Source organism: Chelonia mydas, chromosome 9, assembly GCF_015237465.2.
Source record: "Chelonia mydas isolate rCheMyd1 chromosome 9, rCheMyd1.pri.v2, whole genome shotgun sequence".
Lineage (NCBI taxonomy): Eukaryota > Metazoa > Chordata > Testudines > Cheloniidae > Chelonia > Chelonia mydas.
Genome location: NC_057855.1, coordinates 61,210,078 through 61,215,524, shown reverse-complemented (window position 1 = coordinate 61,215,524; position 5,447 = coordinate 61,210,078). Strand labels below are relative to the sequence as shown.

General features: G+C 46.3%; 1 long non-coding RNA gene across 1 annotated transcript; it reads right to left on the bottom strand.

Moving 5' to 3' along the window:
- Window positions 1–1,114: 1,114 nt before the first annotated feature.
- LOC119567032 lies at window positions 1,115–3,733 on the bottom strand. The gene is made up of 3 exons (XR_005226702.2): window positions 3,685–3,733; window positions 1,882–1,985; window positions 1,115–1,274 (listed from the first exon to the last, which is right to left on the bottom strand). It is a non-coding gene; the product is annotated as an uncharacterized LOC119567032 (long non-coding RNA).
- Window positions 3,734–5,447: the final 1,714 nt, after the last annotated feature.

Here is a 5,447-nt window from a genome sequence, read left to right as displayed (position 1 = left end):
GCCAGCACAGCAGTGGGTGTAGATGGGCTGCTCATTCACTGAGCACCAGGTGGTCAAACCCTGCTCAAAGCCGGCCTGAAGGACATAGCAGTTAAAATGCTGGTGGCGTCTGGCCCTTTGAGGGCTCCTGCACTGGTGCTGAACCAGGATTACAGTGGTGGGGAAAGCCCAATAGAGCCAGGCCTATGGTACTCGGACTTAGACTCTCTAACAGGTGGCTGAGTAGTTATAATTAACTGTAAGGGAGTCAGATAATACCAAGCCTAATACTTTCATATAGCCTTTTTCATCCCTAGCTCTCCAAAGGCAGCCAGTATCATTATCCTCATTTTCCATCTGGGGAAACTGAGGCACAGAGTACTGTGGTGACTTGCCCGAGGTCACCCAGCAGGTGGGTGGCAGAGCAGGGGATAGACCCCCGGTCTCCTGGTCCAGTGTGCTATCTGCCAGGCCACACTGCCTACTGCACTTTAGTCACCACCACTGGCTCTGGCCCACTGTATCAGGAATATTTGACCCTGCATTTTCCCAGTGATTGAGGCTGAAAACAACCACCAACAAATCACTGTGTTTGAGAGGCTATTTATTTCCACGCACTCAGCCTATGTCAGTTGCCCATCAGTTACAGCTCCTCTAAAGCAAGCTATTGGCCCCTTGAATGTTAGCTTAGAGATCAGCTAAGAACTCTAATGATAAGGTGATGTCTGGATAATTGATCACTTTTAGCTGTGATTTAAAAGATTTGGCCCCATTTGCACATGAATTATTGCATGCATTGTATTCACAGGACCTCATCTGCCATTGGCATGGCACTGTTATCAGGGAAGTTAACCCACACCACCCAATTTCCCCCAATTTATGATTGCGTAGATTGTGGCAGTTTGGGACTTACTTTATACTGAATATATATTTCTAATGGCAATAATAAAATGCAATTAAAGTAATATTTTACCCTCATTTGCATGATTCCAAGAACACGATGTATGAAGTGTAACAGTGGTCCCCTCGCCATAAGAATCCAGTGGGATTTGAACCCTGGGCTTTCCACTCCAAAGCAAAGACCTCTGCTAGTTGTGCTAAAAGAGCAATCCAGTGAGCTGGCAGCAGTAGCAGGTTGTTAACTTCCCTGTGGACTAGCTACTAGAGCAGGTCATGTGTGTTACACATTCCCCAGGCGTCCGCTGATCTGTCCCCTGTAGACCTCTCCATTCTCAGTGGTTCCATGATGGGTTTCTCGCTCCGACCAAGGACACTTCAGCCAGCCAGAGGGGTCACTGAAGAGTACAGCAAGTGGTCGCTGAGTCTGCGGTGTCATAGCCCGAGCCAGCCCAGTGCTGAGCTATTTCAGTCTCAGACTCTGATCCCCCATATGGCACATGGTCACTAGACCCTGACCAGGTTGACCCATGCAGTGAAAGGGGCCATATCTTTATATAAAATAGAACCTTTGAGCTGAACAAAACCAGATTAGGCCTGAGGGCTGGAGTCTCTGGAGAGCATCACAGCCCTGTTTGTTCTGCTTTGCATTTCCTGTCCCTGCTAATGGTGTTTCCTGGCGGTCCTACCCCCGAAGCCATCAGTGCTCCATCCGCCTCCGAGACCCCAGTATTCGGTGTGACAGCAAGGGAGCTCAGCAGGATGATTAACATAATTTGTGGTGCTGCTAGTCCCAGCAGTTAGTCATCTCTTGATTGCTCCTCTAATCAGCACTTTCTGTAACACTCATTTGGCAGGAATAATCATCAGAGGTCTAGACCTCAGAGGCAGTAATCCAGCCCCCTTTTAAAGGCTCCCATCCCAACTGAAAAGACCAACATCAGGTGTGGGTTGTCCCATCTCTGCTATTCCCTAAGGAGGGAGGAAGTATCCTGAGGAAACTACCTATGTTCCCAGGGGCCATCCATGAAGCACCTTCTCTCTTGGGGAAGAACTGAGGACACACAGATATCTTCCTCTCCACTAGAAGCTTCAGGTCCCTTAGCAGCCTAGATGGGGAAAGAGATCTGGCAGAGCCATTCCACCTTCAGCTGTGATCTCCCTCAGGAGAGGTCACAAGCTAAGCAGTACATGAATGGCTCAAGGAACAGTGGTAGGGCTGGGCAAAATTTTTCCAAAAAAAAAAAAAAAAAAAAGGTTTTCCACCCAAAAAAAGGTTTTGTCAAAAACTATTTTATTGTTGTGGGAAAATTTTCCATTTTTTTTCATTAGGAAAAAATAATTTCCCCCTGATTTTTCATACTTTCTGTGCTTTGAACAGCTGGGGTTTTCACCACCTTCTGACTGGTATCCTACTGGCAGGAGTGGGAAAAGAGTTGGAAAGGGCAGGAAAAAACCCACTTGTCGCTACTGATTGTTTTTCAGCTTTTCTCAGTTGAAAAACAGTAATCAGGTGGAGAAAGTCACACTCTCACTTTCAGCTGTTAACACTTGTGAAAACTTTCAACACTTACTAGTGAAAGAGTTACTTTTAAAAATGAAAAGGGACTTTGCCGTCATGCTTGCTATTGTTCACCAGCTAGAAAAAGCTGGGAAACTTTAAAAAAAAGTGTGGAATACTCAACACTTTTGAAATTTCCCATGTGAAAACTGGATTTCCTGATGAGAAACCTTCCAAAGGGAATTTTCCCCATTAAATTTTTGGCTGGAAAAATACTCTAGTTTTCCAGCCAGCTCTACCTGGAAGCCACTAAGGAAATAAGCAACCATAAGGAAGAAAAGGGACATCTTCCAGAGAGAGTACAGTGTGTGGAGGTCTCTTCTGTGATGGCCCCTGCTGAAATGAACACAAAATGGCTGCCTATATCTAGAGACAGCATGAAGCTGCAGTACCCAGTAAATAAAAGGCATAATACTTATATAGGTAAATACAGCATCACAACTGAGGCTAATTCCCTGCTAAAGTGTAGACATGTGCTATAATTATTATTGTTGGCAGATGCCCTCCATGGCTCAGGTTGGATAAGCCTCTAAATGTATCCCAACCTCTGGATCTCAGGCCAGAAATATCATGTGCTTTCCCATGCTTCTAGGCTTCACCTAGGACAGAAATAGCACAAGGACAAGTGCCCCTTTGTGGTATTTCAACGTTTCTGACTGTGAAAGAGGGAGCAAATATACAAAAGAAAATGTTAACGGAAGCTTTTTGAACCTCCAAACAGATTCAGCTTTGTTTCAGGTGTGACGTTCCCCTCTGGTGGTATCTGGACTGGTGGTCTGCTAGGTCACTCCAATCCTTGACTCTGGGAGCCAGCCTTACCCTGCTCTGCTGTGAGCCCCCAGTCCTGGGCTGTTCACGCACAGCCTCTGGCATGTAAGCTGCTCCCAGCTACTTGCAACTGAATGACACTAGCCAACATCTCCGGTCCCAGAAACAACCCTAGGAACCTCTGTCTTGCAGTGTCCAGTTATGCCCATTGGACGCTGCAAACTTATATGAGTTTGTTAATTTAACAAAGAAATTGATATGTACCAGGTTTATTATCCCAAGGGGAGTCTCTGACATGCTTCAAACTAAATGCACTGCTTCAGGTAAAATAAACAAATTTATTAACTACAAAGATAGTTTTAAAGTGATTATAAGTCAAAACATAACAAGTCCGATTTTGTCAAATGAAATAAAAGCAAAACGCATTCTAACATAATCTAAACACTTTCAGTGCCCTTACAAACTTAGATGCTTCTCACCACAGGCTGGCTGGTTGCCCTTCAGCCAGGCTCTCCCCTTTGATCAGCGCTTCAGTCACTTGGTGGTGATGTCTGTAGATGGAAGTGGGAGAGAGAGAGAGAAAGACCATGGCAAACGTCTTTCCCTTTTATTATGTTCTTTCTTCCCTCTTGGCTTTTCCCCCCACCCCCCTTCAGAGTCAGGTGAGCATTACCTCATTGCAGTCCCAATCTGACCAAAGGAAGGGGGGTGACTCACTCGAGAGTCCAACAGATCCTTTGTTGTTGCCTAGGCCAGTGTCCTTTGTTCCTGTGAGGCTGGGCTGGGTTACATACATGCCCTGATGAGGTGTGAACTGCCCCTCTGCTTCTGGAGAGTTTTTGCCTGGGCTTGCTTTAAGCCATAAAGGACACATTTTCAGCCTCATAACTATATACATGAAATTTCAACCTATAACATTACTATAACAACGATTACTATAACATTACCATAACAACAATGCTCAGTACATGATGAGCCTTCCGAAGACAACCAACATGACAAACTTTGCATTAGATACCACACAATCATATTATAAGGATGAACATGGGCGTGCTGGGTGTTCCCCCAAGGTGCAGAACGTCACATCAGGTTTGGGGTGAAGATTCTTATTTATTACCTGTCACAACTATAACTACAGGGTGTTTATCAAAGAGACTTGGAGAGGTTAGCAGCATGTACAGACCTTACCAGGGTGAACAGGAAAGGGTGGTCTGGAGGTTAGACCAGTCTGATAGCTGAGTTTTCTGAGATCTGCTCCCACCTCTCACATTGACTCACCCTGGGATGTGGGCAAATCAATGGGGCCCACATTTTAAAAAGTTCCACTAATTTGGGGCAGCTCCATTTTTTGTCTTCAACCTCAGAGGCTCAGAGTCGGGTTCCCAGAGGTGCTCAGCACATCTGAAAAATCAGTCCCAGAATATTTTCAAAGGTATTTGAGCATCTAAACATGCAACTAAGTAACTAGCAGGATTTTCCAAAGTGCCTCATTAAAAATGTCACTAGGTGCCTACCTATGTCTTCATGTACCCAAGCTCCTTTGACAATTTGGCCCCCAGTTCCTCAGGTTGGACATACAAAACTATAGGATGCTCAGTGTGACTCAGTTCCCCAGCTGTAAAGTGAGAACAACAATATATCCCTCCTGGGGGTATTGAGAGGATGAATGAATGTTTTAAAGTACTTGGAGATCCTGTCATGGGGACTGCTACTCACTGCTAGTGCACCTCCTCCTGGTCGCTCTGGGGATTAGCTGATTCCAGGTTCGACACCTCCTTTCCACCTCTCGCTGCACTCCCTGCCTTCTCTTCCTGGCTCTCAGCAAGGTAAGATGCTCCATGGTCAGGGCTTAGCCCTCTGGCCAAGTCACATGTGTCCTCCCATTCCTGGCTAGGAAAGTCTCTTCTTACAAACAGGCTCAGGCAGTTCCCATTCATTGCCCGTCCAGTGCCACTTCCCCAGTGCCTGGCAGGGGAATCCAGGCCCACCCTCTAGTCTGGGTTCCAGCTCAGGGACCCTCTAATCAGTAGCCACAGCCTGTTCCATTTAGGACCTAACTGCCTTTTCCCTGAGCCTTTCCTAATTTTCTGGCTCCCCCACTTCTCTGGGTTTGCCAGCCCCAAAACTCCCTCTCTCCTAGGGAATAATTGTAGGCTACTTTGGCTCTGCAGCCCCCAAACACCCTTCCCTTCTCCCAGAGAGCAACTGCAGCCTACTTCCCTGCAGCTCCCCTCTCTGCCAT